The sequence below is a fragment of the Lactuca serriola genome, chromosome 4, assembly GCF_051521515.1.
Source record: "Lactuca serriola cultivar US96UC23 chromosome 4, Lser_US96UC23_V15, whole genome shotgun sequence".
In the NCBI taxonomy this organism is placed as follows: Eukaryota; Viridiplantae; Streptophyta; class Magnoliopsida; order Asterales; family Asteraceae; genus Lactuca; species Lactuca serriola.
This window is the reverse complement of record NC_136411.1, coordinates 199,983,547-200,006,503: the sequence shown is the minus strand read 5'-3', so window position 1 is coordinate 200,006,503 and position 22,957 is coordinate 199,983,547. Positions and strand designations below refer to the sequence as shown.

Here is a 22,957-nt window from a genome sequence, read left to right as displayed (position 1 = left end):
TATGGAGGGCCTGAGGAAATCGTCCTTGGTAATGCTACTACTCTACCCAGCTCTCACTCCGGTTAATCCTCAATTTCAACTCAATCTCGATCCTTACAATTACAAAATGTTCTCTTTGTTCTCCCATTACGAAACAATCTTATCTCTGTGGCAAAACTCTATAAATCTAACAATGTTTCGGTTGAATTTTTTTCCCATCATTTTTTGGTCAAGGATCTTCGCACGGGGGCGCCAATCATGTGGGGAACGAACATAAATGATGTTTACTATGTTGCCATCACTTATCTTCGCTGTTTGTCACAAATAAACTCCACTACAACTTCCACCAGATCACTTCTCTACTGGCATCACACCTTTCGTCATCCATCTATCAAAGTTCTCAAGAATTTACTTTATATTTTAGGCATTCCTTACAATAAAATGTCCAGTACTTTATTTCATTGTGATGCATGTTCTCTTAATAAAAGTCATAAACAGGCTTTTGGTGCAAACTCCTTTCATGTATCCAAACCTCTAGAACTTATATACTCTGATGTTTGGGGACCGGTTCAAACATCCAACGATGGATACACTTACTATGTTATATTTGTAGATTTCTATTCGAAATACACTTGGTTGTATCCCATGAAACACAAGTCAGACGTTTCGGTCCTCTTCCCCCAGTTTAAAACATTAGTCGAAAAATATTTTCATACCCCTCTTGTGTCACTCTTCTTAGACAATGGTGGAGAATATATAGGTCTTCGCTCATACCTTCAACAAAATGGTATTTCTCACTTTACTACTCCTCCCCATAAACCGGAACAAAACGGTGTCGCTGAAAGACGTCATCGACACATCGTTAAAACCGGTCTCTCTCTTCTTCACCACACAAAATTGCCTCTCTAATTCTTGTCTCATGCTTTTGAAACAACAGTCCACTTAATAAATCGCCTTCCCACTAAAATTCTCGATTCTTACTCCCCATACACCAAACTTTACAGCACAACACCCACCTATACCAAACTCAAACCATTTGGCTGCCTATGCTTTCCATGGTTGAGACCCTATGCTGCCTCCAAACTCCATCCACGATCAGCCAAGTGTCTTTTCCTTGGCTACTCCAATGCCAAATCAACTTACAAGTGTTATGATCCAACTACACAACGCCTATACCATTCCCGACATGTTGAGTTTGTCAAACATGAATTTCCCTCCATATCAGAACTTGCAGACATCACTAACCTACCATCAGCAGACTCCTTCATATGTACCATCTCGGTTTCCCAACTAGCCTCTACTCCTTCATCTCCACCATCCACTACTCAACGTCCCACCACCATTAGCTTCTCGTCCCAAACTTTCATACATCAGCTTAATCCCTCACAATCATCTTCATTACATCCTAGTCCACCCAACACAATACCAACACCCTCCCCAACTCCACCCTCACCAGAGATTCCCTCATCAGATCCTCCCACACCAGACCCCCCTTCACCACACGTTGCTAACCCCCCACATCCATCGCCATACAACCTCTGTCCTCACCGCAACCACAAACAAAATTCAAAGTATTTCAATCCAAACCTCATTAACACCACCACCCTTCACCCTTTACCATCAACACTTGAACCCACTACTCCAACTCAAGCTCTTAAAAACCCAAAATGGAGAAATGCCATGGATACAGAATTCAACGCACTCATTCAAAATCAAACTTGGGAACTTGTCCCACCGCACACCCACACTCCTATTGGTTGTAAATGGATATTTGGTATCAAACAGAATCCCGATGGTTCTATTTCAAAATACAAAGCACGTCTTGTAGCTAAAGGCTTCCTTCAACAATATGGAAAAGACTACTTTGACACCTTTAGTCCTGTCACCAAACCAGTCACCATTTGAACCCTTCTCTCTATTGCTCTATCCAACAACTGGTAGTTACGACAACTAGATGTCAAAAATGTCTTTCTTCATGGGACACTTCATGAGGATGTCTTCATGACTCAACCACCTCGATACATCGACCCCAAATTTCCTCATCATATCTATAAACTTAAAAAATCTATCTATTGCCTGAAGCAAGCACCGCGTACTTGGTACATAGAACTTACCACATTCCTACTTCAATTTGGATTCCGCAAGTCTCTCGCCGATGCATCTCTCTTCATCTATCAACATAACACTATCACATGCTACTTCCTAGTTTAGGTTGATGACATAGTTCTCACAGGAAACGATACGAAATTTCTAAATCACTTTACTCAATCCCTGAGCAACAAGTTCAGTGTCAAAGATCTAGGCATGCTTCATCATTTTCTTGGTGTTGAAGTCTTTCCTACCCTTATTGGCCTATTTCTCTCCTAACACCGTCACATCCAAGACATTCTCCAGCAATTCAACATGGATGGTGCTGAGGATGTTCTCACACCTCTTAGCACCACAAAACCGTTGTATCTAAATAATCCCTCTCCATCCATAGATGCCACTCCTTACCGAAAACTTATCGGCTCCCTTTAATATCTTGCCTTCACCCGACCAGATATATCCTTTGCTGTCAACAAACTCTCTCAGTTTATGCATGCTCCTAGACAGACTCACTTAGGGTTGTTCACTATTCGGATAAAACTGAATTATCCAATTGGACAATTTGGATTGTACTATTTGGTTCAGGTATTCTGATTTTTGTATTAGTTTTCAATAAAACCGAATTATTATTTTGGATTTCGGATTGGTTTTGGTTTATAAAATAAGAACCGAATAGTCCAAAAAAACCGAATAAATATTTATTATTTATCTATTTATAATATATATCTATAATTATTTATTAATTTTGTAATTTATTTTTTCAAATACGCTCAAAACGTTTCACCCGATAAAAAAACATTAATATGCATTTTCTCTCGAAAGTTTTGTATCTATAAAATATTGAACTATAATATATATCTTCTTATTAGTTGTTTATAAATTTCAAATCACAACTAAATTATTTGTTTTTCTTCTTGTGTAAAGTTGGGTAATATTATAATTATATGTCGGTTTAAAATGTTTCGGTTTTTGAAAACCAAATTATAAAAACCGATCCAACCAAATTGTAATTGGATCGGATTAGATCGGATTTGAATTTAGTTTGGACAATTCGGATCCATGTTTTGAAAACCGAAATCAATTTGGATTTACTTGATTGGATCAGATCAAACTGATCCATTCAAACGAACACCACTAGACTCACTTCCAAGCCTGAAAGCGTGTCCTACGGTACCTAAAAGGAACTATTCATCATGGTCTATTTCTCAAACGAAACTCTCCTCTCATCCTCTCAGCCTTCTCTGATTCAAATTGGGGTGGAGTCAATGATGCCGGTCGGTCAACTACAGCTTATGTTCTTCATGTAACATCCCAAAGTCAGAATCAAGAGTTCAGGGGGTAAAAGTGTAAGTTGGAAGAAAGGAACTCGGCGAGTAGGAGCTACAACTCGTCGAGTCTAAGCGGGTACCGGGCACATGTTAAGTGACCGGACTCGCCGAGTCAGAGGCTGGACTCAACGAGTCCATGCTGGAATGAGAAACCCTAATTCCCGGGGTTTGCACCCTATATAAGGAACCTTAAGCCCCACCCCAACCTCTTTAGCACCCCCTTTGATGTCCAGAAGCTTTCCCCATCGTTTCCAAACCCTAATTTGAGAGTGAGAGGGATTTAAGTGTTTTGTGGAGCTTGGAGAAGAAGGATACTTGAAGCAAGAGTTGGTGGGATCATAGAGGAGCGAAGTGGATCTAATTTCCTTGCTTGTTGGCATCAGATTAAAGGTAAAAAGCTGTTGCCTAGGCTTGGTTGTGCTTAGATTGTTCATGAATGAAGTTTTAGGGCCAAATTGTCATATATGAGTCTATTTTCGAGTTTTGGGTTTAGATCTGTGGTTGCTACTACAGATCTAGACTGGTCATGACTCATGAATCTGGAAAGTGATAGCTTTGGGGCTTGTTTGAGGGTATCATTGCCTTAAACCTTCATTTTAGCTTGTTTAAAGCTTGTTGAACGTTGCATGCATGTAAAGTTGGAAACTTTACGTGTGAATCAGGCCCTTGGAGTCCAGATCTATGTATTGGAAGCATTGGAATGGCCTGAAATCGTCTGGTGAAGATGTCACGTCTGGACTTGGCGAGTCACATGGGTGCACTCGAAGAGTTGTATGAATATGTGCATGGACTCGGTGAGTTGGAAGAACAACTCGGTGAGTCTATTGAAGATTTCCTTGGACTCGGCGAGTCTGTTCTTGGATTCGGCGAGTCTGGTCGTAAGGTCGTAACCTTTTTGGTTGAGCGGTGAATCGGTGAGTCGAGGGACGACTCGGTGAGTTAAGCAGGAAGTGACTCAGAGTTGGTTGGTCTCGGCGAGTCTTGGGGCGACTTGGAGAGTTGAGTCGTGGATTAGGAGTTTCTGAGTATTGGGACTCGACGAGTCAGCGGGTTGACTCGGCGAGTAGAATCAGTCAGGAAGGTTGACTTTGATTGATGACTTTGACTTTGACCAAGAGTTGGCCAGTTGACTTCCAGGGGTATTTTGGTAATTATTGATATTGATTGAGTTCAGAATTTTGGTATTGATCAGTGGTGGAGTCGTGTCGGAGGTTGGAGCAGCGTTATCTTATCTTTTCAGTCAGCAGTTGCGAGGTGAGTTATCCTCACTATATCAATAGGGTCTAAGGCATTAAGGCCGGCCCTTTATCGGATGGAAATCCGGGTAGTTGTTTGTTATGTTATTGCTTTGTTATGTTTGCATCCTGGTAGTTAGGATGGTGTATCTTAGAGACCTGGTAGGGTCGGTATCCAGGTTTATAGGATGATGCTATGCTAGTGACCGGTTAGGTCGGAATCCTGGTAGGGATGTGCTATGTATGTGATCTGCTAAGATCGGTTTGATTAGTTGTGATTTGATATATGATTATATGTTTATGTGCACATGGTTGTTGGACTGGGGTTGGGTTGAGGCGGGTCCTGCTTTGTGCTGTAGGCCAACATACCCAGGGCGGACCGGTTATCCCGAAGGCCCAGCGAGTGGTCCAGATAGACTGTAGGCCCAAAGAGGGCAGACCAGACGTGCCGAGGCTCGGGAGTGGACCAGGCCGACTGAAGGCCCGGTGCAGGCGGACCAGTCATACTGTAGACTCAGAGAGTGGACCAGGTGGATTGAAGGCCCAGTGCGGGCGGACCAATCACACTGTAGACTCGATGTATATGGTTAGACTCGGAGGGTGGACCAGGTAGACTGTAGGCCCGGTGCGGCGGACCAATCACACAGTAGACCCAAAGTGCATGGCTGTTCTGTTATGTTATGTTGTGATATGTTATGCGTATGGTATATGTGGTTGGTATTTTGGGGGTATCTCACTAAGCTTTCGGGCTTACAGTTGTGGTTTAATGTTTCTAGTTCTTCAGGAGACCGTGGCAAGGCAAAGGCGTGATCGTACCGCTCCTCATGTTTATGTTTTATGATATGGTTTTGGGAATACTCTGATAATAAATGTATTAAAAACCTTTTTGTAATAGCTTGATGATATTGGGTTGCTTTTGAAAAGTTTAAATTGGTTGGGAATTTTAGAGCGTTCCAAGTTGGTATCAGAGACTTGGTTTGAGTGAATCGGAGGAACATTCGTGTGAATCCAGTCTCAAATCAAGGAGAGTTTTCAAAAGAGAATTTAAAATGGTTTTCCAAAAATGAGTAAAGGAGGACGTGGAGGTACTATTTGTCGGAGCCAATAAGTAACCCCAAAATACCATACAAGTTATTTGTTTATGAGATATGATAGAGCAACATGCTAGTACTAGGCTAGGGATCTTCAGGAATTGCATGATAGAGTTGCCTGATTTATGATTCATGCTAGCCTAGGGTTTCTTTCTGTATGAGATTTCCAGTGTTCCTCTAGGAGTGAGGGTTGAGTGTTTGTTATGCATGCTCTTCACTAGGGTGCTGTGGTGATACTTGATATAAATATGGGTAGGTGTGGAAGGTAGTATGGGCCCGTACTACTGAAAGCACAGGACCCATACGTGTATCAAGGAAGTCACAACCCCTAGGGCTGGGTTGGGAGTTGGTTCCCGGAATAGTGAGAAGCATCTAATGTTTTGCAGTAATTTTCAGTATGGTGGTTACGAGGCATGCTGGGAGCAGATCCGGGTTAGGATCGGGAACAGGAGGGGGCGGTCAGGGTGGATTAACACCACCCGAGGTTATCGGTCAGATGAGCACAGGTGAGTTGGATGCTAGGATTCGTGAGATCCTGCATGATGAGGTTGCTTCTATGTTCCAGGCCGAGTTGCCGGAGCTGTTTGGGTCGATCAAGACCGCCATGGTCGAGTATTTTGATGAGTGCTATGCAACTCTTACAGAGACGGCTGTCGTGGCGGCTACAACGGCTGTAGCAGCGGCAGGGGGAGGAGCCGGTAGAGGCTTTCAGTATCGGGACTTCGATAATACGAAGCCCCCTACATTTGATGGAGTTCAGGATCCGATTATTGCTATGCAATGGTTGTCAGATGTGGAGGGATGTTTCTTCACATGTTCATGCCCTGCTGATCAGAGGGTGAGGTGTGCTCTGAACCTGTTGAGGCTCGGGGCGAAGGATTGGTGGAGGTTGACTACGGGGTCATATTCGGATGCACAGAGGGCTGCGGTTTGTTGGGTTCAGTTTCGGGAGATGTTCAGCACTCGCTATGTTCCACGAGTTGAGAGAGAGGTTGGCTCAGGAGTTCCAGGAGCTGAAGCAGGATTCAGAGTCGGTGTCGGAGATCACCAGGATGTTCACTGAGAGGACAATGTTTTGCCCGAAGTTTGCTTCGGAGCAGGCTCAGATGTCCCGATATCTGAGTATGCTTAAGAGGGATATCAGGCAGTTTGTATCTACGCAGAGGTGCGAGACCCTGCTGGAGTTGCAGGAGGCCACTCGACGGTGTGAGTTGGAGATTGAGTTGCAGTTGAGAGAGTAGAGGCAGGCCCTGGTGCAGTCGTAGCCGGCGCCGAAATGGTCCGAGACCGTTAATTCCAGGTTGGGAGATCAGAGCAGCCGCACATGTGGGAAGTGCGGGAAGGGTCACACCGGAGTTTGTAGGTCCGACGGTGCATGTCGCAAGTGCGGGGAGAGGGATATTATGCGAGGGATTGCAGTCAGTCAGCCCCATTTTAGGATATGAGGATTTGTTATCAGTGCCATCAGGTTGGTCACATGAGGGCCAACTCTCCACAGCTTATTGAAGGACCGGTGCAGGGTCCAGCATTTGCTACTTTGAGGATTACGGGTGGAGGTTAGAGTGGAGCAGAGCCCCCAAGGGCTCAAGGACGTGCTTTTCAGCTTACAGCAGAGGAGGTCAGGGCAGAGCCGGATACAGTTGTGGATATGTTTTCGTTTTGTTGTGTCACAACTATGAATTTTGATGCCTTGTAAACATTGAAAAATGATAACAAATGTGAACCAACAATGTGAAAACATGTAAGATGCTTATTCAATAACAACAGAATTTCAATCAAACACTTCATATAAGCACTGAAAATAGTCAACAAATAATTGGAAACCCTAGAAATCCTTGTTTAAGTCCATTTTGGACTAGGCTTTCCTTATTGGGCCCAATGGACCAATAAGCTTCCAATTGGACTATCTTGGGCTTAGAACTCTTGAATGGGCTCTAATTGGACCCAATTTCATTTATTTTAATATTTTGGGCCATATTGGGCCTAGAATGAAATAAAATATTTAAATGGACCTTATTGGGCCATAACTAATCTAATTTAGCCCTAATAGGCCATAAAAATCATATTTATATTTATTTGGGCCAAAAATCACTCAACATAACCATAAAATAGACTTAATCATTTAAAGCCCAAATATTCTTTCTTTCATCTCCATTCTCGGCCCAAGCCCAAACCAAGAAGAGGAGTTGACTCTTAGGTGCCACCTCACAATTGTTCAAAGGAATTCCATGCAAAATGACTCATACTTCCATGCACCATCCAATCACTCACTCTCTTTTCTCTCCTCTCTTTCTTGCTCTCGGACGAATCCAAACCCACACACACACACTTCATTCAAAAATCCTCTCAAGAAAACTCTCTCCACTCCTCTCCATACTTTCGAGATCTAGAAGGCTTTCAAGGAAATTCTCCACAAAAATTCATCATCTAAGGTAAGATATTGCTTAGATCCATAATCTAGCTACTTCTTTTCGTCAAAAATCATCTCTTAATCCATTCAAGTTCATGATCTTGCATCTTAGAACCCTCTAAGTTTGAGATCCATCCAAGGAATTTGCTAGGGCCGAAAATAGCACCAAACTTCTCCGAATCTTCTTCAAAACCGAAACCACAACTCAAGGTGAGCTTCATACCCCTTTCTTTTCAGTTTTATGAGTTTTATGGGGGATAATACAAGAAAATGTGTAGATCTATGTGTATATGTATGCTATGTGTGATTTGATGCATGTATGTGTGTGATTTCATGCGTATTGTGATGAATATGTTACCAAAAAGGGTGTAAACCCGAGATCTAAGACATGAGAAAGGAAATAAACATAAATTAAGCTATCTTACACTAAACAAGTCAAGAAAAATAGTTTATAAGGTTATGATGAACATACTCTCACATAAAACCCATTTTTGGGCTTAAATTGTCAAAAATACAAACTTGGGGTAAAAATCAACAAGTCACGGTTTCTTGAAGGTTAAAAGGGTCAAAAGAGTTTCTATAAATATTTTTCTGAATATTAGAAATTTCAAGGGACTTGAAATGTAATTTTTTAGCATATTGGGCTAATTATGCGCTTCTCGGCCCCATAAGCCTCAAAATGCGAAATTCACAAGTTTGAGGGGCTGGAAATGTAACTTTTTGTAAAATAGGGGGTAATTAGCATAACAAAATGTTTATAAGGGTCCAAAATGCTTTTCATTATAAAAAAGGACCAAAAATGCAAACTTTTTAGATTTTGGGCCAAAACTGTAAAAGTTGTGAAAAATGGGTCCTTAACCGAGAATCACTATTCTAGAGAGGCTGAAGCTGTCAACTAAGTAAACTTTGGGTTAAAATTATGTTTTCATCAAATAAATTATACAAAAGTGTCAAGAAAAGTGTTTTAAGGACTAAGAATGAAATTCTTTTATATAAAAGGACCAAAAGTGTTATTTTTATAAAAGGAGGGTAATGAAAAGGACCAAACTCCATTTTCAAACAAATTAAGTCATTAATACAAAATACAAGATCCACGACTACCGACGAAACGGAAAAACAAATACACTCTCAACAACAAATATCGTTACAAAACGAATTGATTCGGTCTCGAATCAATAACAAAACAAAATCGATAAACCAAAGCATTTCAATAAACACGCGATAACTATGATGAACTAACTTACAAACTTTGGGCTTAGAAGTTTCAAATCATGCTTGTTGGGCCTTGCTAGCCCATTAACATGATCTTTGGGCCTAAAGGGAATATGCTTACGTGATATTGGGCCTTCTATGACCCAATTCCACGTAAAAGGACTTTCAAAAGCTCTAATGCGCTATTGGGCCCTAGTGGCCCATTAGTACTGCTAGTGAGGTCGAGAAGTCAAATGCGAGTGGGGCCAAGTGTCTTTCGCATTCCCGATAGCCTTGAATAACTCATGGAAATAAAAGGGCTTCGTACTCTCCTATCTCCTCGGTTGTTGGGCTTATGAGAAATCAAAGTAAACAGATTCAGGATGATAAACAAGACTAATCATGGTGGGTGGATTAAGTGAGTAGTAATGGCCAACGCCTTTAAGGATCGTTCATAAACTATAGTTATAAACTAGTTATTTTCTGCAATGCGTGATTATAACAACTCACAACCCTAATTAATCCAATGCCACTCGGGTAATCAAAATCATTCGACGTATTGGTATAACAATAGACAAGTCACTGTATTTTATGTGTTGGGAAAACATCGGGTTTTCCTGGGAAGTTCAACATTTTCACTTGCGTAATTTATACAAAAGTTCAATAATTATACATGTTTTGAAAATCAACAAGCATATATTCACTGATCTTCACACTTTTTATAAACAATGATCTTTTCAGAAAATATCGGATTTTCTGGGTTTTACAAACTACACCAAATCATTTTACCCCAACATTACTTATGAACTGACCAACATTTCATATTTTGACGTTTTTTTTCAAAATAACTTGTCTTCTCAGGTAACAGGTAAGCCGAAGAATAAGTACCAAGTAATGTCATGGTGTTTTGCTTAGATTATCTATCGGACAGTTTATGTTATGAAATTGTAATGTCTAAAAGAATGTACTGGATGTAAACAATATTTGTTGTAATATTTCAATGCATGGTGATGAATTATGTTATGATTCATGTATATTCATTGTGATGGTATTCAATTCAAGTCACAAGAGCCCTCGGACGTTTCTGCCGTCTGGTTCGGGGGTATGACAGGTTGGTATCAGAGCTCTGTTTATAGTGAACTAGCATATCTAACCACCCATTGATATGCAACTATAAAATAAAAGAGGGACTAACACAAATCTGAAGAAAACAAGTAAAACATAACGATAAAAACATCTTTGCTTGTATTAGGAAAAAGAACATAATACCGAACCAAACAAGATAATGCTAGCATCTCAGTTAAACCAGGACTGTTCCTAGTCGTATCAAGGAGTGGATGTAGCCTGATCAACTACATTTCCTCCAAGGTACAACTATCACATGTCCCGAGGAAATCGTGATGACTAGGGAACCTAAAAACATACCCCTTTATCACCAAGAAGAGAACATCAGCTCAATCTATACAATAATTGTAGAGTCATAGGAGTAATGATAGTTATTCGTATACCTCCTCTCAGTCGCTATGGAAGGGGAGCAGCAGGGCATTCAGTTTCATTAGGTCTTAGTGGCTCACGGGATGATTGCAGATGAGCCTGAAGAAGATCAAGGGGGAGCACACGATGTTGGGCCGGACGAGTACACAGGCACTGACTACGAGTTCGATGAGGCCGAGGATGACATGGAGGAAGGGCAAGACTTAGGTGAGGACTCCACCACATCACCTGACAGCGAGGCACAGCAAGACCATCCCACCCCACTAGTGAATCCCGCAAGGGAGAATCGCTCCCCCGAAGCTGAGATTGCCGCCCTGCGGCAACAGCTATTCGCCATGGAAGCACGTGCAGTGCGAGCTGAGCATGAGAGGGATGAGGTCATTAGAGAAATGACTGAGATGGCTCAGTTGTTGGCTCAGCACTTCGGCATATGATCTCGCTACTGTCATAGGGCGCTCCATAAAGTATTAAGAATAGACTTATCTTACTAGTACTATGATCTATGCTATGTACCATCAACTCTATGTTTAAGTGATTACACTACTCATAGAGCCGTTATGCTGCCGAACTTGTACTGCTTATGTATGCTCTTTCGAGCAAAATTTTCATGTATCAAAGTGCGGGTAATAGTAATGAAAGATTTTATATGTTTTACTGTGACGTTATAATCTGCTATGTGTTACATATCTATGATTGTATGCTAAATTGTGAAATTACTTAAGTTTGTGCCACACACCTAGATTATAGGATCACAACCTCACAAAAACCACAGATACTCAACATCTTTCCGTTCCATGACAGAAAGATGCCTCAACGACCCACCCGCAGAAACCCTGGGCCAACCCCACCCGAAGTTGACTCAGCTGCATTCCAAGCAACTGTATCTGCTGCGGTCACCGCAGCAATGGCACAAATTCATCAAGGGAACAATGGAGGAGTCAACGGACAAGGGGTTGGAAGTTCAAACAACGGGATGAATCAAGGACCTACCAAAACATGTTCCTACAAAGACTTCACCAATGCCAAACCACGGACCTTTAACGGCACTAGAGGAATGATCACCCTGAAACGATGGATCGAGAAGGTGGAATCGATGTTTGAGATATGTGATTGCCCTGAGGAGACGAAGGTGAAGTTTGCCGCATGCACTTTCGTTGACCAAGCGCTCACTTGGTGGAAAGGACACGTGGAAACCATGACACTCCCCGTAGCCAATTCCATGCCATGGGCAGAGATGAAAGAAATGTTGATGGCCGAGTATTTCCCCCGAGGCGAAATTCAGAAAATAGAACAAGATGGAATCTCACTGTCCGGAACGCTGATATAGATGCGTACATATCAAGGTTTAGCGAACTGTCTCTGCTGTGCCTTGGCATGATCACCTCAGAAGAAAAGAAGATCGAACGATTCATCTGGGGACTGACCTCCCCGATCCAAGGGAACGTGATAGCTGCAAATCCCGAAACTTTCGACAGTGCCAAGAGATTGGCCAAGAAGCTGTATGACCACAACAACAAGAAGGGTGAGAAGCCAGTGGAGGCTGAAGGTAAAAAGGAAAATGATAACAAAAAGGGGAAGAACAACAAGAGGAAGGGACGTCAAGGCTCTGAATCATCCAATAAGCAGCAAACAATGGCAGTTAATGCTGCAACCACTCAAGTTCCATCCACACTGTTGGGGTGCAAAGTTATTTATTCATGACTTTGTAAATGTTTGACTTTTGTAAAACCCACTTGCATGTGGTGCTTTAGCCTTTAGACCCATTTGTTAGAGAGTGAGAGAGAGAGACATGTAAACATCTCTATAAATAGTGGGTTCATACCACTTGTAGAGGTGTGCTTGAGAGATGTAAAAGTGAGTGTGTAAGTGTGTGTTAATTATGTAGTCTAGATCTAGTCCTTTTTTGTAACACCATATACATTCAATATATCTCTTAAACACCCAAATCACCATGTTCAATTATGCAAGCTTTAATTCCGCATGTCAAACCATGTTCTTTGTCACTACAATTGGTATCAGAGCGGGTCTTCAAGATCAAGGTGATTTTTGAAGAACGATTCTCGGTTTGGCAACTTTTGTCGCAATTTGATCAATTTTGGTGAGTCTCTCTCTATGATCTCTCTTAATTTCGTTGAAATCGTGCGTTGCATTTATGATTTTTGATCGTTTTGCCTCGGATTGGATCGAGTTTGTTTCAAGCCTAATTGGAGATCCAATCTATTTTCTTTATAGATCAATTTCTAACCAAAATCAATATCAAATTCATATTATAATTCTTAATCTCAAAATCGATATCTGATCATTGTTTACTATTCATTGTTCAAATGTCCAAGTCCAATCAAAAATCAAATTACTGTTCATGATCTCGGTTTGAAGCCCAAATGATAATAATCGAATACTGTTCATCAATTGCAAGCCCAGTTCTACGATTGTTTTAATGTTCATCGGATAAATTGGCCCAAAGTTAAATTGTATCTGAATTCATTCCGATTCCTAATATTCACTGATTGAGTACACTTTATCATACGCTTATCTTACTTGTACCTTCAGCTTCTGTGTCTTCTTTATCGTAGATTCTTGAGTTCTAATCTCAGTTTGATAAATCTGAACAATCGATTTGTTTTGAATGTTAAATTGAGTCATCTCAACTTGTGAATCAATTAGGTTAATTGTGTTCAATCACAATAATCGATTATGATCAAGTAAAAATTGAAAAATCAAAAATTGAGTTTTTGATTTGGATGAACTTGCTCAAGAACAATTGAAGAATGTTTGAAGAACAGATGAAAATTGTTTCGTATTCAGTTTTTGATCTGAAAATCGAATTGAGAAAACAGATTTTGGTGTTTGTTGATAGTCGATTTTGGAACTGGAAAATGAAATTAATTCTAGTTCATTTCTCGATTGAGAATCGAGTATTGAGAATCGATTGGATGTTGTTTGGGTGGATGAAGAACGAACAGATGAAGAGAACAGATTGTTGATTTCAAATATTTGGAGTCTGTGTTCATTGATTGTCGATTTTGGAATACGTCTCATTCATAAAAAGCGAAGAGCAAAGGATTGATTTTGGGAGTCGATAAAGATTGGTTAAGGATGAACTGATAAAAGATTTTGGAACTCGATTTTGATTGAGTATTGTTCGCATTATGATTGAAGTCGATTTTTGGAATCGGTTGGTGAATCGAATAAATTTGGAAGCTGATGTTCGCAAGTTTAATATTTGTGAGTTCAAATAGATGATGATTTGAGTTCAATAGTCGATGGTGGACGATTGATGATCATCTGATATTCGCAAGTCGATTACGAGTGTGTACACGAATTAAGGATTAATGTTCGCATGATTGAAATCAATCGATTGTTCTTAATATCAAAGGCTTGATGTGTGAAAGAATGGTTCCACTGTGATCGATGATTTGGGAAGAGGGCTGATTAAAATCAATTTCGCATATTGATCGATAAAATGTGAATGATAAATTTTTTTTTATCAAAGACGAGTTCGCATATGTGATCAAAGACAGTTCGCATATTTTGATTGCATTTGATCTTGATGGGTTCGCATTTGTGTAACTGCAGTGTACATCTTGTGTTTAATTCACATTTGGAGTTTTGTATTGGAATCAAAATGCGAATTCATCTCATTATGATTCGCATTTTGGTGATTAAAACATGCGAAGGCATGCGAAGGGTATAAGAATGAAAATGCGAAGCCTGTTATTACCAGTTCAATGAAGAAGAAAGCCAAGAGTTTCGCATTTGGTCCCTGCTCTTTTCAAGAAATGACAAAAATAATCCAACTTCGCAAGTTTGAATAACATGCAGAAATTGTCAAAACGAATACTTGTAGTTTCGCATTTTTGACAGTTTATACCCAACTTCGCAAACGGGGTCATAAAATGCTGAAATTGCAGAATTTTCAAATCTGGTTCATGCAGTTTGTGCGAATTTACACATTTTACACAGTTTTGCAAATGGGAGTGTGTTTCGCATATTTGGCTGTTTTGGGCGCAACGGGTCACTGCAGAATTTTGAAATTGACAATTTCTACCCATTTTTGAGAAATTTTGTCAAAGGCGATTCGTGAACGAAGCTAAAAATTCAATATTTTTTGGATTTTTCGGATTGAAGCAAAATGTTTATGCCACATGTTAAGGGGGAGTTTTGGCATGAAAAATTCCGAATAGAGCACGTTCTTTTTCCTTTGGAGTTTTATAATCAAATTTTGATTATAAAAAGGGGGAGAAGTTTTATATGGAAATTCGAACTTGAATTTTTCATATTACGCGGATTTGAAGACCGAAGTGATCTTGAATTTTTAAAGCTCACGAGATGATGCAATTGGAAGTTCGGAAGTGATGTATTCGAAATGGGTTTGGTATTATTGAAGATTTTTGGGGTGTGTTTTTATGCGCAACTTTGGGGTGATTATTTGAAGTTAATCATTCGTTGCTGCTCGGTTTGTATGGTCTCACATCCTAGAGCCCAAATTGAAGAGTCATGGAAGAATTGAAGATTGAAGTTCGTTTCGACATGTGTCACCTTTGAGGCTCGAACCACGTAGTGCTTGATTTTGGAAGATTTGAAGTGGGTCATTCATTCCTAACTTTGAGGGGGAGAATGTTGGGGTGCAAAGTTATTTATTCATGACTTTGTAAATGTTTGACTTTTGTAAAACCCACTTGCATGTGGTGCTTTAGCCTTTAGACCCATTTGTTAGAGAGTGAGAGGGAGAGACATGTAAACACCTCTATAAATAGTGGGTTTGTCCACTTGTAGAGGTGTGCTTGAGAGATGTAAAAGTGAGTGTGTAAGTGTGTGTTAAATATGTAGTCTAGATCTAGTCCTTTTTTGTAACACCATATACATTCAATATATCTCTTAAACACCCAAATCACCATGTTCAATTGTGCAAGCTTTAATTCCGCATGCCAAACCATGTTCTTTGTCACTACACACACCACATGCTCCAGCCTCAGCTGCTCCAAGTGCTCCTAGGCCTTATTCCACTAATCTTCCTAAGTGCAACAAGTGAGGTCTCCATCACAATGGAGAGTGCAGAGAAATGCAGTGCACCAGTTGCAATCGGAAGGGGCACACGGCAAAGTACTACAGGACCTATCCTCCTTAGAACAAACAACAGGGAAACAACAACAACAATAACCGCAACAACAACAACACCAACAATGGTGGAAACAATGAAGGACCTAGCCACACCTGCTATGGATGTGGAAGGACTGGGCATTTCCGTCGAAACTGCCCTAACAACAACAATCCCGAAAATGGAGGAACAGGAAGGGTGCTGACCATGGGTCAGGGAGAAGCGGTTCAGGATTCCGCTGTCGTAACCGGTACGTTCCTCCTAAACCACACTTATACATGCATCCTATTTGATACCGGAGCGGAACGAAGTTTTGTGAGCAATAAGTTTAAACATTTGTTAAAACAACAACCCCAGAAGCTCAGTGAAACCTTTACGGTGGAAATGGCCAATGGGAAAACAGAATCCACTGGGGAAATCTATATCGGATGTACCCTAGCTCTAAATCAACACGTCTTTCAAATAAACTTAATGCCTGTTTCCATTAGGAGTTTTGATGTGATTATTGGCATGGACTGGTTAAGCCCCCACCATGCTGAAATTATGTGTCACGAGAAGGCCGTTCGCCTTCACCTTCCAAATCATGAAACCCTAGTTATTTACGGAGACAAACCTAGCACGAACCTTTGTCTCATCTCGTGCGTCCAGGCACAGAAGCATCTACGAAAGAACGATTTGACGTTCCTGGCACACATAGTGGATAAAACCAAGGAAGAGGTTAACGTTCAAGACATTCATGTAGCACGTGAATTCCCAGACATATTTCCTGAAGATCTTCCTGGAGTACCCCCAGAAAGACAAGTTGAATTTCGAATTGATCTTGTTCCAGGAGATACTCCCATCGCTAAATCTCCTTACCGATTGGCTCCTGCTGAGATATAGGAATTGTCCAGCCAACTTAGTGAACTCCTGGGCAAAGGATTCATCCGACCCAGCTTCTCACCATGGGAGCTCCAGTCCTCTTTGTCAAGAAGAAGGACGGATCTTTTAGGATGTGCATTGATTATAGAGAACTGAATAAGCTCACTGTAAAAAATCGCTATCCACTCCCACGAATCGACGATCTATTTGAGCAGCTCCAAGGAGCTAGTTACTTCTCTAAGATAGATCTACGATCTGGGTACCATCAAATCAAGGTCTGGGAAGAGGATATTCCCAAAACCGCTTTCTGAACTCGTTACGGACATTATGAATTTGTTGTAATGCCCTTCGGTCTAACAAATGCCCTTGCCGTATTCATTGACCTAATGAATCGAATCTGCCGACCATTCCTCGACAACTTTGTTATTGTATTCATTGACGACATTCTAGTTTATTCTCGAAGCGAAGAAGAGCATGGCCAACATCTCCGACAAATCCTGGAAACCCTGCGAACTGAGAAGTTATATGCAAAACTTTCCAAGTGTGAGTTCTGGCTCCGTAGCGTGAACTTTTTGGGTCATGTTGTTAGTTAGGAAGGAATACATGTGGATCCTTCTAAGGTCAAAGCCATTGAAGGATGGTCAGTCCCGATAACACCCACAGAAATTTGCCAATTCTTAGGCCTAGCAGGTTACTACAAGAGGTTCATTCAAAACTTCTCTAAGATCACCAAGCCACTTACCTCGCTTACACAAAAGGGCATACCATTCAAATGGACGGACAAACAAGAAGTTGCATTCCGAACTCTGAAGCGTGCACTCTGCAGTGCCCCAGTACTATCACTACTAGAGGGAATAGAAGATTTCGTAGTCTACTGTGACGCGTCAAATCAGGGTTTAGGTTGTGTTCTCATGCAGCGTGGAAAGGTGATAGCTTACGCGTCCCGACAACTTAAGACACACGAAGTGAATTATACAACCCACGATCTGGAACTGGGAGCAGTGGTCTTCGCCCTGAAGATTTGGAGGCATTACCTTTATGGTACGAAGTGCACAATCTTCACGGACCACAAGAGTCTCCAGCACATCTTGAATCAAAAAGAGCTGAATATGAGGCAACGAAGATGGGTTGAACTATTAAACGATTATGAGTGTGAAATCAAGTACCACCCATGCAAGGCTAATGTGGTAGCTGATGCCTTGAGCCGAAAAGAGTACTCTAATCATCGTGTGAAAACTCTCTCAATAACCATCCAATCTCACCTAACCACTCAGATCAGGGCAGCCCAGTCAGATGCCATGAAGGCGGAAAACAAAACAAGCGAAGCGTTACGTGGGATGGAGAAGAATCTCAAGATGAAAGAAGGCGGAGTATATTATTTCATGAACCGTATTTGGGTCCCTAACCTTGGGGGATATAGGGAAGTAGTCATGAATGAAGCTCACAAGATGCGATACTCCATCCATCCGGGTTCGGACAAAATGTACTTGGATATTAAACAACATTATTGGTGGCCTAACATGAAGTTAGAGATTGCCACCTATGTTAGAAAATGCCTTACTTGCGCCAAAGTAAAGGTGGAATACCAGAAGCCCTCGGGGTTATTACAGCAACCAGTAATTCCTGAGTGGAAATGGAAAAGGATTACTATGGTTTTTGTGACCAAGCTGCCCAAGACGTCAGATGGATTGGACACTATATGGGTAATAGTTGACAGACTGACGAAATCCGCTCATTTCCTAACAATAAAAGAATCCTACAAGATAGAGAGATTGACAAGAGTATACATTCGAGAAATCGTGAGACTTCACGGAGTACCGGTGTCTATCATCTCAGATAGAGATAGTAGATTCGCTTCACGTTTTTGGCAATCCCTTCAGAAAGCACTGGGAACCCATATGGACATGAGCACTGCTTATCACCCACAAATGGATGGTCAAAGCGAACGAACCATTCAGACGCTTGAAGACATGCTTCGCACATGTGTGATAGACTTTGAGAAGTCCTGGGATACCCACTTACCCTTAGTTGAATTCTCATACAACAACAGTTACCATTCGAGCATCAAAGTTGCTCCTTTCGAGGCACTATATGGACGTAAGTGTAGATCACCGTTGTGTTGGGCTGAGGTGGGCGACACCCAGCTAGCGAGGGAACTAGCATCAGACAAGACGTTAACGGGACCGGAGATCATACGTGAAACCACGGAAAAGATAGTTCAAATCAGAGCTCGACTACAAGCATCATGCGACCGACAAAAGAGCTACGCTGATAAACGGTGAAAGCCCTTAGAGTTTCAGGTCGGGGATCTGGTGATGTTAAAAGTTTCTCCCTGGAAAGGGGTTATTCGTTTTGGAAAACGGGGAAAATTGAATCCACGATACATTGGACCTTTCGAGATCCTTTCCCGAGTTGGTCCAGTAGTGTACAGACTGCAGCTACCCGCTGAACTCAGCAGCGTACACCCAGTGTTCCATGTTTCCAACCTAAAGAAGTGTTTATCCGATGAAACACTCGTCATTACCCTTCATGAAATTGAGATCAACGAGAATCTCCTGTTCGTGGAAGAACCAGTCTAAATCCTAGACAGGGAGGTGAAGCGTACTAAGCAAAGTCGCATTCCGATTGTGAAGGTACGGTGGAACGCAAAGCATGGGCCAGAATTCATGTGGGAATGCGAAGATCAAATGAAGCAAAAGTACCCTCATCTATTCTAACATTCTCAAATCTGGCTTTCAAAAGAATTTCGGGATGAAATTCCCTCTAACGGGCGGATGATGTCACAACTAGGAATTTTGATGCCTTGTAAACATTGAACAATGATAACAAATGTGAACCAACAATGTGAAAACATGTAATATGCTTATTCAATAACAACAGAATTTCAATCAAACACTTCATATAAGCACTGCAAATAGTCAACAAATAATTGGAAACCCTAGAAATCCTTGTTTAAGTCCATTTTGGACTAGGCTTTCCTTATTGGGCCCAATGGACCAATAAGCTTCCAATTGGACTATCTTGGGCTTAGAACTCTTGAATGGGCTCTAATTGGACCCAATTTCATTTATTTTAATATTTTGGGCCATATTGGGCCTAGAATGAAATAAAATATTTAAATGGACCTTATTGGGCCATAACTAATCTAATTTAGCCCTAATAGGCCATAAAAATCATATTTATATTTATTTGGGCCAAAAATCACTCAACATAACCATAAAATAGACTTAAGCATTTAAGGCCCAAATATTCTTTCTTTCATCTCCATTCTCGGCCCAAGCCCAAACCAAGAAGAGGAGTTGACTCTTGGGTGCCACCTCACAATTATTCAAAGGAATTCCATGCAAAATGACTCATACTTCCATGCACCATCCAATCACTCACTCTCTTTTCTCTCCTCTCTTTCTTGCTCTCGGACGAATCCAAACCCACACACACACACTTCATTCAAAAATCCTCTCAAGAAAACTCTCTCCACTCCTCTCCATACTTTCGAGATCTAGAAGGCTTTCAAGGAAATTCTCCACAAAAATTCATCATCTAAGGTAAGATATTGCTTAGATCCATAATCTAGCTACTTCTTTTAGTCAAAAATCATCTCTTAATCCATTCAAGTTCATGATCTTGCATCTTAGAACCATCTAAGTTTGAGATCCATCCAAGGAATTTGCTAGGGCCGAAAATAGCACCAAACTTCTCCGAATCTTCTTCAAAACCGAAACCACAACTCAAGGTGAGCTTCATACCCCTTTCTTTTCAGTTTTATGAGTTTTATGGGGGATAATACAAGAAAATGTGTAGATCTATGTGTATATGTATGCTATGTGTGATTTGATGCATGTATGTGTGTGATTTCATGCGTATTGTGATGAATATGTTACCAAAAAGGGTGTAAACCCGAGATCTAAGACATGAGAAAGGAAATAAACATAACTTAAGCTATCTTACACTAAACAAGTCAAGAAAAATAGTTTATAAGGTTATGATGAACATACTCTCACATAAAACCCATTTTTGGGCTTAAATTGTCAAAAATACAAACTTGGGGTAAAAATCAACAAGTCACGGTTTCTTGAAGGTTAAAAGGGTCAAAAGAGTTTCTATAAATATTTTTCTAAATATTAGAAATTTCAAGGGACTTGAAATGTAATTTTTTAGCATATTGGGCTAATTATGGGCTTCTCGGCCCAATAAGCCTCAAAATGCGAAATTCACAAGTTTGAGGGGCTGGAAATGTAACTTTTTGTAAAATAGGGGGTAATTAGCATAACAAAATGTTTATAAGGGTCAAAAATGCTTTTCATTATAAAAAAGGACCAAAAATGCAAACTTTTTGGATTTTGGGCCAAAACTGTAAAAGTTGTGAAAAATGGGTCCTTAACCGAGAATCACTATTCTAGAGGGGCTGAAGCTGTCAACTAAGTAAACTTTGGGTTAAAATCATGTTTTCATCAAATAAATTATACAAAAGTGTCAAGAAAAGTGTTTTAAGGACTAAGAATGAAATTCTTTTATATAAAAGGACCAAAAGTGTTATTTTTATAAAAGGAGGGTAATGAAAAGGACCAAACTCCATTTTCAAACAAATTAAGTCATTAATACAAAATACAAGATCCACGACTACCGACGAAACGGAAAAACAAATACACTCTCAACAACAAGTATCGTTACAAAACGAATTGATTCGGTCTCGAATCAATAACAAAACAAAATCGATAAACCAAAGCATTTCAATAAACACGCGATAACTATGATGAACTAACTTACAAACTTTGGGCTTAGAAGTTTCAAATCATGCTTGTTGGGCCTTGCTAGCCCATTAACATGATCTTTGGGCCTAAAGGGAATATGCTTACGTGATATTGGGCCTTCTATGACCCAAATTCCACGTAAAAGGACTTTCAAAAGCTCTAATGCGCTATTGGGCCCTAGTGGCCCATTAGTACTGCTAGTGAGGTCGAGAAGTCAAATGCGAGTGGGGCCAAGTGTCTTTCGCATTCCCGATAGCCTTGAATAACTCATGGAAATAAAAGGGCTTCGTACTCTCCTATCTCCTCGGTTGTTGGGCTTATGAGAAATCAAAGTAAACAGATTCAGGACGATAAACTAGACTAATCATGGTGGGTGGATTAAGTGAGTAGTAACGGCCGACGCCTTTAAGGATCGTTCATAAACTGTAGTTATAAACTAGTCATTTTCTATAATGCGTGATTATAACAACTCACAACCCTAATTAATCCAATGCCACTCGGGTAATCAAAATCATTCGACGTATTGGTATAACAATAGACAAGTCATTGTATTTTATGTGTTGGGAAAACATCGGGTTTTCCTGGGAAGTTGAACATTTTCACTTGCGTAATTTATACAAAAGTTCAACAATTATACATGTTTTGAAAATCAACAAGCATATATTCACGGATCTTCACACTTTTTATAAACAATGATATTTTCAGAAAATATCGGATTTTCTGGGTTTTACAAACTACACCAAATCATTTTACCACAACATTAGTTATGAACTCAGCAACATTTCATATGTTGACGTTTTTTTTTTCAAAATAACTTATATTCTTAGGTAATAGGTAAGCCGAAGAATAAGTACCAAGTAATGTCATGGTGTTTTGCTTAGATTATCTATCGGACAGTTTATGTTATGAAATTGTAATGTCTAAAACAATGTACTGGATGTAAACAATACCAGTTGTAATATTTCAATGCATGGTGATGAATTATGTTATGATTCATGTATATTCATTGTGATGATATTCAATTTAAGTCACAAGAGCCCTCAGACGTTTCTGCCGTCTGGTTCGGGGGTGTGACATGTTGTTGTTTGATTATCTTGTTATTTTGTGGTGTTGTATTTTTATTCGCCGTTCTTCGTGTTTCATGGGTTGGTTGAAATTGATAGTAGTAAGGAGTTGTAAATGGTTAGCATCCAAGGGATTGATGGTCAAAATTTGGTTGTATGGTCTTGTTGTCGGATATAGACATTGCGATTTGAGAAGTGTTCAGCGGGGAGTCGAACTCCCTTAGAGTTCGAGATGTGCGATGCCGGAATGTGGTTTTGTGGAGGTTTCTCGTTTAGAATCAGTTCAAGTATAAGAGAATTTGTTGAGTAAGAATGTTTAAGTGTTGCCGGTTGGGTCACCGGTGGTTGGTAGTCAGTGCTCTAAGTG

General features: G+C 40.5%; 1 pseudogene; it reads right to left on the bottom strand.

Annotated features, from left to right (window-relative positions):
- Positions 1-22,957, bottom strand: part of LOC145099116 (phosphatidylinositol 4-kinase alpha 1 pseudogene) — a 37,651-nt pseudogene that overhangs the window by 1,883 nt on the left and 12,811 nt on the right.